The 17,177-nt window shown below is 42.8% G+C and overlaps 1 pseudogene; it reads left to right on the forward strand.

The window, feature by feature from the left end:
* Positions 1 to 2,313: 2,313 nt before the first annotated feature.
* Positions 2,314 to 11,377, forward strand: LOC138076265 (oxidation resistance protein 1-like; annotated as a pseudogene).
* The last annotated feature ends 5,800 nt before the right edge of the window (positions 11,378 to 17,177 follow it).

Consider the following 17,177-nt stretch of genomic DNA (forward strand, 5'->3'; position numbering starts at 1 on the left):
GGAGAGGCCTGCCTCACGCCGTGCAGACAGACCTTGGCCCAGTAGGCTCTCCTTGACCGGAGATTTACAAGAGCAAAGGAGATTCAAACCTGGCTGGAAGTCTGAGCGCCTCACAATATTCTCACCTTTATTTTCCTGCTGCCAAGAGATGTCCCACTGGGAACAGGCTGAAATGGCAGATTTCTATATACTGGTGGACGCATGGGTAGAAGTCCCATCTATGGGACCCAGAAATGATGCACCACTGGCTGGTTTCCAGGCTTGATCACCTCAGTGGGCAGTGGACAGGGTGCTCCCTCCATCACCGGCCCTTTCTGGAGGCAGGTGGTTTGGTGCCTCAATAGACACCTGCAGGGGGCAGGTTGAAACGGCATTCTCTTTCTGTCTGTCTTTCATTCTCTTCTCCCCCTCCTCCCTTTACCTCTCCTGTGGTCCTCAGCCCTTCACTCCTGTGCCCTTCATCATGAAGACTCTGTGTCTTTAAGTTTCTGTCACTGTCTGTGTTTTTAAAAGGGCCTTTGTTTTATGTATTTCTGTCTGTCCAACTGGTCCTGCAAGTCTGTGCCAACATTGTGGACCTGGTGGAGCACCTAGGCCTTGAAATGCAAAAACAGCCCACATGGCCTGAGACTCTAGGCTCAGGGTGCTTAGTAGGACTTTAAAGACCACCAATGGGGGAAAAGAAAATAGCTTGCCTTTCTCCCCTCTGCCTCCAGTGTTAACTGTTCTGCCTGGCTCTAAGAACTATCTGATCTACCTATGGTCCCCCAGAGAGGAAAAAAAAAAAAAGAGGACTTTTAAACTCTGACGGGAAAGCTATTGGTTCTGTCTGTACATAAAAATTAACTTGTAAATGAGCTGTATTTAATTGGCTTAAAGGAAACTGAGCACTTATGTACATTCTCAGAAATATAAAAGAAACTCGCCCGAGTATATTTCAGATTAATGTAAATACGAGAAACGCCCAGGGTATCTCTGCATTCTTAACAACTGGAGACAGTTTAAAAACAAATGAACTGATTTTCTTTTACAGTGCAGCCTGGTGCCAATATGCACAGGGTGGCCAGGAGAAGTGGTCACAGAATGGATCCCTTAACTGTGTTGTTTTGGTTTATTTTTAAACAGAGAATAACTTAATGAAAACATTGTTGTTGAGTCGCTCAGTTGTGTCCAACTCTTTTGTGACCCCATGGACTGTAGCCCGCCAGGCTCCTCTGTCCATGGGATTTCCCAGACAAGGATACTGAAATAGTTTGCCATTTCATTCTCCAGGGTAGCTTCCCAAAATACAGGGCTCAAACCTGTGTCTGCTACCCTGCAGGCAGATTCTTTGCCACTGAACCACCTGGGAAGCCCCAATAAATACACAGAATATTATAAAGGCTTTTGAATCCTTCTTTTCTTGCCATCCAATAGTAACCACTAAAGTCAAATCAGCTGTTATGATTTCTGTGTGTTTTGGGTTTTTTTAAGCATTTACCACAAAAGCATAAATCTATAAACAGTCTATTTTTCTGTTTATGTTTTCAAGTTTGATATAAATGATACCACATTGTACATCTCTCACAGCTTGCTTTTTTAAGGAAAGCACTTTTGTCATGGAAAAGTTCAAATGTATACAAATAAACAGAATAGTATAATAAGAATGGATAAACAACAAGGCCCCAGTGTGCAGCCCAAGGAGCCACACTCCATATTCTGTGAAAAACAACAGTGGAAAAGAATACAAAAAAGAATATATATACATGTACAACTCAACCACCCTGCTGTACAGCAGAAATCAATGCAATGCTACAAATCAACTATACTTCAACAGAAAAAATAAAAATCTTTTAAAAAGAATGGTATAATGAACTCCTATGTATCCATTACCCAGCTCCAATGATCAATTGGATCTCTTAAATACCATTTTACTACTGGATCTATTTTTGTAAGCAGTCCCCAAAATGGAGAAAGGTCCCGTGCTTGCAGGCCTTTATACTTTATCGAGACTCAGGCCTGAGGGATTTTTATCATGTATGTGGAGCCTCTATGCCTATGTTGTTCCCAAAGACTGGGAGCCAGACCTTCTCACAGAGCTTCCTTCCAGTGTCTTTTAATTAGTCACTGGCCCACTGAGCCTCCTTCTTGAGCTCCTTTTCCCTCCCCTTCACCATCTCCTTCAGCTCCTGGACTCCCACCTTACCGCCCTGACAAATCGAAACCCCCAAATCAGTGCCCTCAGTGCTTTTCCCAGCAGAGCTCTGATCAGGTTCAAAGGTAACCCCCACTTTTGTCCCACAAAGCCTTTACCCCCTTCAGGAAGTAGCTAGAATGAGTGTCCCCTTCTCAGTGGGAGACTTGGGAATCTGTAAGCAGAGATTTGGCAGGTCCTCAGAGAACCCTGACAAGTTTAGGAACAAATTTGTCAGGCTGGGGTTGACACACTCTCACCTGGCAGAACATCACAGTTATTCAGGCCCCCTGTTGCAACCTGAGCATATACTGAGAAACGCCAGGGAACAGGCAGATGGCCTACTGGCCACCAACCCGCATCAGCAAACTTACCAGGGGAGTGAGGACGCAGTCCCAGAACATGACCCACGCTGGGACTATGAAGATCAAGTAGGCCACACTAGGATGAGACATGTTATTTGTCTATCGGAAGGAATGAAAAAGTGTATGGTAAAGCCTGTAAACTAGGTAGGTTCTAAGAGGTTACAGAGAAGAAAGGTGGAAAGCTGCCATCTTCCTGAGCCAGCTAGCACATGAATATACACCCTCAGTCCACAGAAGGGAGATCACCACTGGCCATGCCTTTTATCTAATGGTTGTCTAAGGAGTCTTCACAAATAGCTGAGAAAAGAGACGTGAAAGGCAAGGGAGAAAAGGAAAGATACATCCATTTGAATTCAGAGTTCCAAAGAATAGCAGAGAGAGATAAGAAAGCCTTTCAAAGAGAACAATGCAAAAAAAAAAAAAAACAGAGGAAAACAACAGAATGGGAAAGACTAGAGATCTCTTAAAGAATATTAGAGATACTAAGGGAACATTTCATGCAAAGATGGGCACAATAAAGGACAGAAATGGTATGGACCTAACAGAAGCAGAAGATATTAAGAAGAGGTAGCAAGAATACACAAGGAACTATACAAATAAGATTCTTAACCACCTAGATAACCACAATGGTATAATCACTCACCTAGAGCCAGACATCCTGGAATGTGAAGTCAAGTGAGCCTTAGGAAGCATCACTACGAGCAAAGCTAGTGGATGTGATGGAATTCCAGCTGAGCTATTTCAAATCCTGAAAGATGATGCTGTGAAAGTGCTACACTCAATATGCCAGCAAATTTGGAAAACTCAGCAGTGGCTGAGTTTTCATTCAATCAAAAGGTCAGTTTTCATTCAATCCCAAAGAAAGACAATGCCAAAGAAGTGTTCAGACTACTGCACAACTGCACTCATTTCACACGCTAGCAAAGTAATGCTCAAAATTCTCCAGGCCAGGTTTCAACAGTATGTGAACTGAGAACTTCCTGATGTACAAGCTGGAGTTAGGAAAGGCAGAGGAACCAGAGATCAAATTGCCAACATTCATTGGAACATAGAAAAAGCAAGAGAATTCCAGAAAAACATTTGCTTCTGCTTTATTGACTACACTAAAGTCTTTGACTGTGTGGATCATAACAAAAGTCAAATTTCTAAAAGAGATGGGAATACCAGACCATCTTACCTGCCTCCTGAGAAACCTGTATGCAGGTCAAGAAGCAACAGTTAGAACTGGACATGGAACAAAGGACTGGTTCCAAATTGGGAAAGGAGTACGTCAAGGCTGTATATTGTCACACTGCTTATTTAACTTATATGCAGAGTACATCACGTGAAATGCAGGGCTGAATGAAGCACAAGCTGGAATCAACATTGCCAGGAGAAATATCAATAACCTCAGATATGTAGATGACACCACCCTTATGGCAGAAAGTAAAGAGGAACTAAAGAGCCTCTTGATGAAAGTGAAAGAGGAGAGTAGAAAAAGCTGGCTTAAATCTCAACATTCAGAAAACTAACATCATGGCATCTGGTCCCATGACTTCATGGCAAATAGATGGGGAAAAAACAGAAACAATGACAGGCTTTATTTTCTTGGGCTCCAAAATCACTGCAGATGGTGACTGCAGCCATGAAATTAAAGTATGCTTGCTCCTTGGAAGAAAATTTATGACAAACCTAAAAAACAGAGACATTACTTTGCTGACAAAGGTCAGCAAAACACCACCTGGTCAAAGCTATGGTTTATCCAATAGTCCTGTATGGATATGAGAGCTGGACCATAAAGAAGGCTGAGTGCCAAAGAATTGATGTTTTTGGACTGTGGTGTTGGAGAAGGCTCTTGAGAGTCCCTCGGATAGCAAGGAGATCAAACCAGTCAGTCCTAAAGGAAATCAATACTAAATATTCATTGGAAGGACTGAAGTTGAAGCTCCAATACTTTGGCCACCTGATTGGAAGGGCCGACTCATTGGAAAAGACCGTGATGCTGGGAAAGATTGAAGGCATGAGGAGAAGGGGACAACAGAGGATGAGATAGTTGGATGGCATCACTGACTCAATGGACATGAGTCTGAGTAAACTCTCGGAGCTGGTGACGGACAGGGAAGCCTGGCGTGCTGCAGTCCATGGGGTGCAAAGATTCAGACACGACCAAGCGACTGAACAGCAACAACTCCTAACATCAGAAGAAAAATACGAAAGCTCGAGGTTGGCCCCCAAACCTCATTGTCAACCTTGATAAAGGAGGTCTTCAAGGTCTATAACAACCAAGACTGAACAGAGAAGACCACTAAGGATAAGAGGTTAATAAAGAAAACCAAGCTTTTGGCTGCTCTGACTCACCCACCACCTTGAGGGGACCCCAGAGGGCCGAGAAGGCTGGACAGGCTGCCAAGAAGCTTCCTGGGCCCGGATCAGGGTACCTTTTGTCAGAAGGTGGTCACTGGAAGGGGAACGTCCTGAGTGCCCTCCTATGGGATGCCCCAGGGGCAACTTGACGGGCCCCAGTTCCTCGCAATTTATGTCTCCCCTTGCCTATGAAGTCAGGTCCATTAGTATTACTCACTCCTTTTTGTATATGCCAGAATGCCTTCCTTGGGAGAGATTTGCTAAATAAGCTAGGAGCTAGTATATTCTTAGGACAGGGTGAAGTCCAAAGAGGCAGAGAATTCAAACAGAGAATGCATCTGTTGGTAGCCCCAGATGACCCACCTGCTGGTCATCAAAATATTTCCCAAGACATCTCCCAAGAAATTAGAGAGCAAGTAGATAACAGCAGTTTAAGATACTTCAGTGCCAAGCAGGGCAAAACATGTTCCCCTCTACAGAAATACATCCAGAGAGAATATCCTTGAAAGTCAGAAGCCCTGAGGGGACTCCAGCACTGGTCACCAAATTTCTAAAATGCAGATTCTTTAGGCCCTGCCAATCCCCTTGCAACACCCTGATCCTCCCCATTCAGAAGCCTAATGGAGAGTATCGTCAGTTTGTGTAAGACTTAGAGCAGTGAAGGAGGCAGTCATCCCTGTTCACCCACGGATGCTAAACCCACACACCTTGTCACCCACATGCTGGGGAGCGCTCAGTATTTCTCTGTTTGGTACCTCAAAGATGCATTTTTCTGTATTCCCCTCCATCCATACTCCCAGTATCTTTTTGTCTTTGTATGGAGGGACTCTGACACCCTGGAGTCTACCCATGGGTGGACAGTGCTTCCACATGTGCTCAGGACAGCCCCCATTATTTTTGGAAATGCATTAGCAAGGCACGTGATCCTTGAAAAGGGAACTCTGCTACAATATGTTGATGATTGATAAGTACTGAAACCAAACAAGATTCAGATCAAAATACTGTTACGGTCTTAAATTTTCTGGTAAAAAAGGGATGTATCTCATCAACCAAGGCTCAAATATCACAGCAATGGGTTCAATATTTAGGATCTGTTTTGACCCCTAAGGCCACAGGTCAGAAAAGAGCAACCGGTGATTATAATCTCCAACCACAAAGAGGCAATGCCGAGGCTTGCTCAGGATGACTGGGTTCTGTCACATCTGGATTCCAAATTATAGCCTTAAAGCCAAAGCCCTCTTTGAGGCTCTAAAGGGAGAAGAAAGGGAATCCCTTCATTGAAAGAGCAACCACCAGTGACTCTAAAGACTTTGTTGAGCAGAGCATTAGCACTGAGACTTCCAAATGTGGACAAGCCCTTTACCGTATACATTCACAAGAGATCGGGGATAGTACTATGAGTCCTGACCCAAAAGCTGGGACCACATCAGAGACCAGTGGCTTATTTTTCAAAACAACTGGACACAGTGGCCCTGGAATGACCAAACTGCCTGCTGGCAATAGCAGCCATACCCTTGCTGGCTAATGAAGTTTCCAAGCTTACCCTGGGACAACACTTAGATGTGTTAACCCTTTATCAGGTACACTCAGTGCTGGAAGTAAAAGATCATTATTGGTTGACTGGAGGAAGGTTAACAAGATATCAGGCCCTCCTAACAGAGACCCTCGACATTCTTTTATAAGTGTCCCAAACCCTGAACCCAGCAACTCTGCTTCCAGTAGCTGAGAGTGGGGACTCGCTGTGTCATTGTATAAACACCATAGAACAAACTTACTCCAGCAGGTCTGATCTTCTAGATGAATCTCTTGATAGCCCTGAGGTCAAATGGTTTACTTATGGGAGCAGTTTTATAGAAATGGGAACCTGAAGGGTAGGGCATGCCATTGCTAGTCTAGATCAAGTCACAGAAGGGAAGGCCCCACCAACCCAGACATCAGCACAGATGTGGAACTAATTCACTAATGGGAGCTTTGCAACTAGGGAAGGATAAGAAATTAAATACTTCTACTGACTCTAACTACAGGTTCCACATGCTACATGCTCATACTACCATTTGGAAAGAAAGAGGAATGTTAACCACCAGAAATTCTATAAAACATAAAGATGTGATTCGGGCTTTTTAGATGGGGTGCAGCTCCCAACCCGGGTAGCCACTGTAGGGGCCATCAGAGGAATGGATCTCTTGTGAGCCAAGGAGACAGCAAAGTTTATCAAACTGCAAAAAAGGCAGCTCAACTGCAAGAGCCTGAACAAATTGTGGCCCTAGTGATTGATCACCCTGAACTCTGTAGCCTTCCCCAGTATTCTCCAAAAGAACAAGAAAATGCTGAGAAACAGGGCTATGAGAAGGGAAGCACAGGCTGGTATAAAAAGGAGGGTAAGGTTCCAATTCCTGAGTCCCTACAATGGAAACTAAGAGTTACATGATGCCACCCATTATGGGAGGGATGCACTATGGGACTTAACACAAAAGGCTTTCTCAGGGAAGGGGCTTAAAAGAACAGAAAAACAAGTAATGCTTGCCTGTGATTTATGTGACCAGATAACCCACAGACCCACTCAATACCCTCATCATTACTCAGTCCAATCAAATGCCAAGTGACGTATCTGGGGTGGTGCGGAGAGGGAGACTGGTAGATTTCACTTAAATGCCCCCACAATCAGGATATAAATATCTTCTGATACTTTTCACTGGATGGGTTGACGCCTTCTCTGCCTGATCTGAAAAGGCTATGGAAATCTAGAAGTCCCTTTTAAAAGAAATAATCCCTTGATTTGGACTTCCAAAGTCCCTCCAGAACAGTAACAGGCCCTCTGTTATAGCCCAAATCACACAGGGACTTACTATGGCCCCTAGGGATACACTATAAAGTAAACACCTCTTGGCTGCTCCAGTCTTCAGGGAAGGTAGAGAAAATGAACCACACTTTAGAGAAAACCACAGCAAAGCTCTGCCAAGAAACTCATGAACCTTGGACCAACTTCCTTCTTACTGCACTACTAAAGGTCCATGTAGACCCCAGAAGTGCTCTGAGTCTTAGCGCATTTGAAATGATCTGTGGAAGGCCTTCTATTACTACTGATATTCGAGAATCGTATTTGAAGGGGAACATTTAAGAGTCGTGTCCAATTCTTTGCGAACCCAAGGACTATACAGTCCATGGAATTCTCCAGGCCAGAATACTGGAGTGAGTAGCCTTTCCCTTCTCCAGGGGATCTTCCCAACCCAGGGATGGAACCCCACAAAGGTCTCCCACATTGTAGGGGGATTCTTTACCAGCTGAGTCACCAGGGAAGCCCAAGAATACTGGAGCGGGTAGCCTATCCCTTCTCCAGATCTTCCCATCCCAGGAATTAAACTGGGATCTCCTGCATTGCAGGCAGATTCTTTACCAGCTGAGCTACCAGAGAAGCCATTTAGAAGAATGCTGGATATGCCATCAACACCCCCAGCTGGCTATTACTCTCCTCATGCATTTCCCCTGAACCTGCTGGGTCCAGTGGTAATTAACAATCTAAACGGAGTAAAACTGCCACCCCTTCACCTCTATTAGTCACACACACACACACCTTCCAGGGGACTATTCCAATGCTTTAGCCTGACTCCCGCGTACAACTGGATCCAAGGTGTGGGGCACGCTACGTTAAACTGTACAAACAGCACTTGTTTCACTTGCCCTGAAAACTCTTCCAAGGCATAATACACCAGATGTCCTACAACCTTACCCACTGATGCCATGTTTCAAACTACAGCCCCACATCCCTAAACAACACAGAAGGGGGATGTAGGTGATGGAAAGGAAACATTCCATCCACCCAGTCAATCCAAGTAAACCCATGTGTGGGATTCCAGACAGTGATCAGGCCTATGGAATGCAACCCCCAACTGGAGTCAGCAGGATCATGCATGAGCATCTAGTTTAAATTTTTGTAGAGAGTAGGGAGAGAGGCTACAGTGAAGGCTCCACACTCTGCACGCGACTCAGCAGTAGTGCTCTGCCTCTGGCACTGCCTGGCTTTCCTCCAAAAGCATTTCCCACCACGATCTCCTCCCTCCTGTCTCCTCAGGCCATCTCTCTGCAGTCAGAAGTAGTCCTCACTCCGGGATTGCTCTCCAATTCCTACACTCCAGCTCCCACCCACCATGCATTCTGGTGGACTTGCGTTCCTATCTAGGACACTGGCCAAAAAAAGACTCTACACAAGAAAGATGAGAGAAGAATACCTTTTCAGAAACCCAAAGGGACTATTGAATATACTGTTGAATCAAAGAATTCTTTGAATAGTATAGCCCTGAAATTTGATACAAGCTCAACAAACTTGTTGAATTAAATATTCTCCCGAGCACTTGTTAATGGACGGGTTTTATAATGTTCCCAATCCTGAATAAGTCTCCAGTGTTGAGCACCCTCCATCTCTAAGCCCCATAAGCACTGTGTCACAAACATCATCTGGAGGCTGAATTAGATAAGACTACTAATCCTGATGTAGTCCACTCAAAAGAAGCAACTCCCTCTACTGCTTTTACTAGTATTCGACCTGCATGAGTTGTATCTTCCACTTCTGAAGAGGAAGAAGCACTTACTGAGACATTTCTTAAAATTAATTGCAGATATACTACCAGTGGCAAGAGCACAGTCAGTGGTATGTTGCTCAGTTCAGTTCAGTCGCTCAGTCATGTCCGACTCTTTGCGACCCCATGAATCGCAGCACGACAGGCCTCCCTTGTGCATCACCAACTCCTGGAGTTTACCCAAACTCATGTCCATTGAGTCAATGATGCCATCCAATCATCTCATCCTCTGTCGTCCCCTTCTCCTGCCCCTAATCCCTCCCAGCATCAGGGTCTTTTCCAATGAGTCAACTCTTTGCATGAGGTGGCCAAAGTACTGAGTTTCAGCTTCACCATCAGTCTTTCCAACGAACACCTAGGACTGATCTCCTTTAGGATGGACTGGTTGGATCTCCTTGCAGTGTCCAAGGGACTCGCAAGAGTCTTCTCCAACACCACAGTTCAAAAGCATCAATTCTTTGGCACTCAGCTTTCTTCACACTCCAACTCTCACATCCATAAATGACCACTGGAAAAACCATAGCCTTGACTAGATGGACCTTTGTTGGCAAAGTAATGTCTCTGCTTTTGAATATGCTATCTAGGTTGGTCATAACTTTCCTTCCAAGGAATAAGCATCTTTTAATTTCATGGCTGCAATCACCATCTGCAGTGATTTTGGAGCCCAAGAAAATAAAGTCTGACGCTGTTTCCACATCTATTTGCCATGAAGTGACGGGACCAGATGTCATGATCTTAGTTTTCTGAATATTGAGTTTTAAGCCAACTTTTTCTCCTCTCCTCTTTCACTACCATCAAGAGGCTTTTTATTTCCTCCTCACTTTCTGCCATAAGGGTGGTGTCATCTGCATAACTGAGGTTATTGATACTTCTCATGGCAATCTTGAGTCCAGCTTGTGCTTCTTCCAGCCCAGCGTTTCTCATGATGTACTCTGCATACAAGTTAAGTAAGCAGGGTGACAATATACAGCCTTGACAGACTCCTTTTCCTATTTGGAACCAGTCTGTTGTTCCACGTCCAGTTCTAACTGTTGCTTCCTGACCTGCATATAGGTTTCTCAAGAGGCAGGTCAGGTGGTCTGGTAGTCCCATCTCTTTCAGAAGTTTCCACAATTTATTGTTATCCACACAGTCAAAGGCTTTGGCATAGTCAGTAAAGCAGAAATAGATGTTTTTCTGGAACTCTCTGGTATGTTGCTAGTTACACCAAATAACATAATGTTTGATTCACATAAAACAGACCCCTTGGTTCAAGAGAAAGGCCATGAGGAATATGGCATCATGTAGTCAATGGAATTGTACATCTGCAATCCACAAAGAAATTTTGGATGGCAAAATAAAGGAATCCTTACTCATGGAGATAGATCAGTCATCAGGAAGGGACTTCTGCCACTTAAAGAAAATGACAAGAAGTAAAACTGATGAAATAGACTCAAGAATCTGTGATACAGGTAATGATAGTGCCAGCACTGCTCCTAGGAGCACCAAGAATCTCTTCCTGAAGATGTTGATGGAATCAGAACTCTCTCCTTTACAAGAGGAGCTTATTTCTTCAGGTGAGCTGTGGCAAGATAAATCACCTGGTGCATGGAGTCTGTGCAGACTGTCAATGAGAGTGCAGCAGAATGTTTGACAGTCATATCAGAGGCTGCTAGTACTCCTGATCACTTAAGTCTGATTCTGTGCATACTACCAATGAAGTGGGGACTCTCTTAAAACTGACTTATATAATCTAGAAAGGGCCACTAAGGAAGGAGATCAGGCTACAGAAGATCTTCAAGAAACATCAGATCCTAAAGAACAAAGCGTAGGCATAAAAGGTAACCAGGATTTTCCTCTGAATGAGAATTCACTACACCAAGAAGAAATTGAAAAGTAAAAGTATTCCTTGTGAGGAAGCAATAGGATTTAAACAAAAGTAAACTGTCAATGCTTCTCCAGTGGATCACATTTTGTCTGAACTCTCCACCATGACCTGTCCATCTTGGGTGGCCCTACATAGCATGGCTCATAGTTTTATTGAGTTAGACAAGGCTATGGTCCATGTGACCAGATTGGTTAGTTTTTCAGTCTGTCTGCTCTCTGATGGAGAAGGATAAGAGGCTTACGGAAGCTTCCTGATGTCGGTAGGTGCCCAATATGCTACTGGAGATCAGTGGAGAACTGACTCCAGAAAGAAGGCAGAGACGGAGCCAAAGCAAAAACAATACCGAGTTCTGGATGTGACTTGTGATGGAAGTAAAGTCCGATGCTGTAAAGAGCAATATTGCATAGGAACTTGGAATGTCAGGTCCATGAATCAAGGCAAATTGGAAGTGGTCAAATAGGAGATGGCAAGAGTGAACATCAACATTTTAGGAATCAGCGAACTAAAATGGACTGGAATAGGTGAATTTAACTCAGATGACCACTATATCTACTACTGTGGGCAAGAATCCCTTAGAAGAAATGGAGTAGCTATCATAGTCAACAAGAGTCTGAAATGCAGTACTTGGATGCAATCTCAAAAACGACAGAATGATCTCTGTTCATTTCCAAGGCAAACCATTCAATATCACAGTAATCCAAGTCTATGCCTCAACCAGTAATGCTGAAGAAGCTGAAGTTGAACGGTTCTGTGAAGACTTACAAGACCTTCTAGAACTAACACCAAAAAAAGAGATGTCCTTTTCATCATAGGGGAGTGGAATGCCAAAGTACAAAGTCGATACCTGCAGTAACGGGAAATTTGGCTTTGGAATACAGAATGAAACAGGGCAAAGGCTAACAGAGTTTTGCCAAGAGAATGCACTGATCATAGCACACACCCTCTTCCAACAACGCAAGAGAAGACTCTACACATGGATATCACCAGATGATCAATGTGGGAATCAAATTGATTATATTCTTTGCACCCAAAGATGGAGAAGCTGTGTAAGTCAACAAAAACAAGATCAGGAGCTAACTGTAGCTCAGATCATGAACTCCTTATGCCAAATTCAGACTTAAATTGAAGAAAGTAGGGAAAACAACTAGACCATTCAGCTATGACCTAAATTAAATCCATTATGACTATACAGTGGAAGAGAGAAACAGATTTAAGGGACTAGATCTGACAGATTGAGTGGCTGATGAACTAAGGATGGAGGTTCGTGACATTGTACAGGGGGCAGTGATCAAGACCATCCCCAAGAAAAAGAAATGAAAAAGGCAAAATGACTGTCTGAGGAGGCCTTGCAAACAGCTATGAAAAGAACAGAAGCAAAAGGCAAAGGAGAAAAGGAAAGATATATCCATTTGAATGTAGAGTTCCAAAGAATAGCAAGGAGAGATAAGACAGCCTTCCTCAGTGATCAGTGCAAAGAAATAGAGGAAAACAACAGAATGGGAAAGACTAGAGATCTCTTCAACCAAATTAGAAATACCAAGGAACTTTTCATGCAAAGATGGGCACAATAAAGGACAAAAATGGTATGTACCTAACAGAAGCAGAAGATATTAAGAAGAGGTGGCAAGAATACACAGAACTATACAAAAAAGATCTTCATGACCCAGGTAATCACAATGGTGTGATCACTCATCTAGAGGCAGACATCCTAGAATGTGAAGTCAAGTGGGCCTTAGGAAGCATCACTATGAACAAAGCTAGTGGAGGTGATGGAATTCCAATTGAGTTATTTCAAATCCTAAAAAATGATGCTGTGCAAAGTGTTGAACTCAGTATGCCAACAATTTGGAAAACTCAGCAGTGGTCACAGGACTGGAAAAGGTCGGTTTTTATTCCAATCCCAAAGAAAGGCAATGCTAAAGAATGTTCAAACTACCACACAATTGTACTCCTCTCACACGCTAGCAAAGTAGTGCTGAAAATTCTCCAAGCCAGGCTTCAATAGTACATGAACCGTAAACTTCCAGATGTTCAAGCTGGATTTAGAAAAGGCAGAGGAAGCAGAGATCAAATAGCAAACATCTGTTGGATCATCAAAAAAGAGAGAAAGTTCCAGAAAAACATCGGTTTTATTGACTATACCAAAGCTGTGTGGATCACAACAAACTGTGGAAAATTCTGAAAGAGATGGGAATACCAGACCACCTGACCCGCCTCCTGAGAAATCTGTATACAGGTCAAGAAGCAACAGTTAGAACTGGACATGGAACAACAGAATGGTTCCAAAAAGGAGTACATCAAGGCTGTATATTGTCACCCTGTTTATTTAACTTATATGCAGCGTTGCTATTGCTATTGCTAAGTCACTTCAGTCGTGTCCGACTCTGTGCAACCCCATAGACGGCAGCCCACCAAGCTCCCCCGTCCCTGGGATTCTCCAAGCAAGAACACTGGAGTGGGTTGCCATTTCCTTCTCCAGTGCATGAAAGTGAAAGTGAAAGGGAAGTCGCTCAGTCATGTCCGACTCTTAGCAACCCCATGGACCGCAGCCTACCAGGCTCCTCTGCCCATGGGATTTTCTAGGCAAGAGTACTGGAGTGGGGTGCCATTACATCATGTGAAATGCTGGGCTGGATGAAGCATAAGCAGGAATCAAGATTGCCAGGAGAAATATCAATAACCTCAGATATGCAAATGACACCACCCTTATGGCAGAAAGTGAAGAAGAACTAAAGAGCCTCTTGATGAAAGTGAAAGAGGAGAGTGAAAAAGTTGGCTTAAAACTCAACATTCAGAAAACTAAGATCATGGCATCTGGTTCCATCACTTCATGGCAAATAGATGGGGAAACACTGATAGACTATATTTTGGGGACTCCAAAATCACTGCAGATGGTGACTACAGCCAGGAAATTAAAAGACGCTTGCTCCTTGGAAGGAAAATCATGAGCAACCTAGATAGCTTATTAAAAAGCAGACATTACTTTGCCAACAAAGGTCCATCTAGTCAAAGCTATGGTTTTTCCAGTGGTCATATATGGATGTGAGAGTTGGACTATAAAGAAAGCTGAGCGTGGAAGAATTGATACTTTGAACTGTGGTGTTGGAGAAGACTCTTGAGAGGATCCAATCAGTCCATCCTAAAGGAGATCAGTCCTGGGTGTTCACTGGAAGGACTGATGTTGAAGCTGAAACTCCAATACTCTGGCCACCTGATGCGAAGAACTGACTCATTGGAAAAGACCCTGATGCTGCAAAAGATTGAGGGCAGGAGAAGAAGGGGATGACAGAGGATGAGATGGTTGGATGGCATCACCGACTCAATGGACATGAGTCTGAGTAAACTCTGGGAGTTGGTGATGGACAGGGAGGCCTGGCGTGCTGCTGTACATGGGGTCGCAAAGAGTTTGACGTGACTGAACTAAACTAGATGGTGCTCTTCTGTTGAAACTATTGTGGTATATTACTTTTTAAACCATACTGATTTTTTTACTAAAGTAATCTAACTTAAGATATCAAGGGAATGAATACTTGATACTGCCGTATCTGTGAGGTTGGCACAAATGACTTTTGGACATGCTCAACTTAGTTAATCTTAGAAAGAAAAAACACATGCCAAACCAATGCATACTTCTTAGGTCACTGAGTTCTAGCTTCAATCCACACTATAGCATCCTCTTTATTAATTTTGCCTGTATGTTCAATTTCACTTTAATAAACATGTAATTTGAGGAAAATTCTGATTGTAATAGATGACAATGCACATTGTCTGCAGGTCTGGGCATATGCTTTCATAATTCAGTTATCTGATAAAGAGCTATAAAAGGACAGAGGAGAATGAGAACTTGATGATTCTACTAGATTTAATATATAAAGAAAATACACTATTTACATATGGGTAGCTTAGCAGGGCATTATAACTACAAAAACAATGAAACAGATGCATGTTTTGTCAACATGTTGTGTCAGGTAACCTGTTTTATAGTCCTCTTGTTTTAGCTTTGTTGCACAACTCCCAAAATATAGGTTCCTATTCAAAAGGAAAAAAAACAACTTGTTTTTTTCGAGTGGTATATGTTATTAATTACCATTAGTATTTGCTGTTATAAAAGGACAATGATTGTAGGAGAATATTATAACTCAGTAGACTTGCTGAATATGAAAATTAATGTCAAGTGACCTCAAAGGAGAGAAAAGATATATCAGTAGTTCTTATCCTCTTTTGTAGGAAACCAATAATAAGGCATTAAGGCAATAATTCATCAGTTAATTTTGAAGCTTCATTTACATAAAAAAGAATCCTGCTGTTATACACGTGATAGTGACCTTGTGCTGAAATTTAAGCCCTTCCAGATAAATACTGTGTATTGTAAATTAATGTCTAAAGGTAGTTTTGATTGCCAGGTTATAGCACTTTATTCTAAAAATGAAATTATAAGCCAAATATTTGGCTCAAGTACTTTTAGTTGTATAGAACTTGGTCTTTTGAAAGTTTATTTAGGTCTTTTGAAAGTTTAGATAATTATCTAAAGAAAGCATAATGCTAGTGAAAAAGAAAATATGATATTCTATTTAATATGCCTTTGCCAAATATGAATAGAAATGCAGGGCATCGTTTCTTTGTGTAAAGCTCTCATTAAAAGTTACTAACAGTGTATAGATCAAATGTTTACAATATAGGGAACTGTAAATAAATATTTCAGTTTTTTCCCCCTTCAGTGTTCCAAGGCAGTATATTGTCTCTGTGGAGTTGACTAATAATTTAAAAATCCCATATTGGATTTCAATTACCAGAAGGTCATACTGGTGCATACCAAATAAAATTAAATACATAAATTTTTTTAATGTTGTAGAGCTTTATATGCTTAATTATCAACACAGTGTTCTGCTGTCCCCTAATTGTTTATTAACAACAGTTATGTCCCTCAAGGAGTGTCCATTCTTAACAACTGTCAGACAGACATTTAGGTCTGCACACCTGAAGGGTCTGTTTTCCTCTGCAGACACACAAACCATGTGTTATAGAATTATGGCCAGGCCCTGTTCTTTTCGAACCAAGCTATAGCCTATAAATGTACTGATAATGTCCACTTCATAGGAGAGTAGCCCACCCTGTAGTCCACCACAGGGACTACAGGATAAGAGGATTTTTATCTGTAACAGGATCACTCCAGCTCACCACCAAACCTGGAGAGCACTAGGAATGATCTTAAGAGGGGCAGAGCTGGCCATAGGACTACAGCTCCATGTGGAGGCTTTACTTATCATGAAGCAAAATTGAGAAATCTCACCAGAGACCTTGGTTATATGATGGAACAGATGGGACAAGCCTTAAAGGGACTGAATACTTCTCTCATTTCTTTGGCTAATATAGCTCTTGCTGCTGCTGCTGCTGCTGCTAAGTCGCTTCAGTCATGTCTGACTCTGTGCGACCCCATAGACAGTAGCCCACCAGGCTCCCCCATCCCTGGGATTCTCCAGGCAAGAACACTGGAGTGGGTTGCCATTGCCTTCTCCAATGCATAAAAGTGAAAAGTGAAAGTGAAGTCCCTCAGTCGTGTCCGACTCTTAGCGACCCCACGGACTGCAGCCCACCAGGCTCTTCCACCCGTGGGATTTTCCAGGCAAGAGTACTGGAGTGGGGTGCCACTGGCTTTTCCAAATATAGCTCTTGACAATCATCTAACTCTTGATAACCTTCTGGCAGAACAATGTGGAGTTTGTGTGATAACTAATAGTTCCTACTGCACCTGGATCAATGTGACAAGACAGGTAGAAGTTAATATTAAGGAAACACATGCTCAGGAAGAGTCACTTCACAGTTTTGCCAAGGATGATGTCATTTTCAGTCTGATC

The sequence above is a fragment of the Capricornis sumatraensis genome, chromosome 3 (assembly GCF_032405125.1).
Source record: "Capricornis sumatraensis isolate serow.1 chromosome 3, serow.2, whole genome shotgun sequence".
Taxonomy (NCBI): domain Eukaryota; kingdom Metazoa; phylum Chordata; class Mammalia; order Artiodactyla; family Bovidae; genus Capricornis; species Capricornis sumatraensis.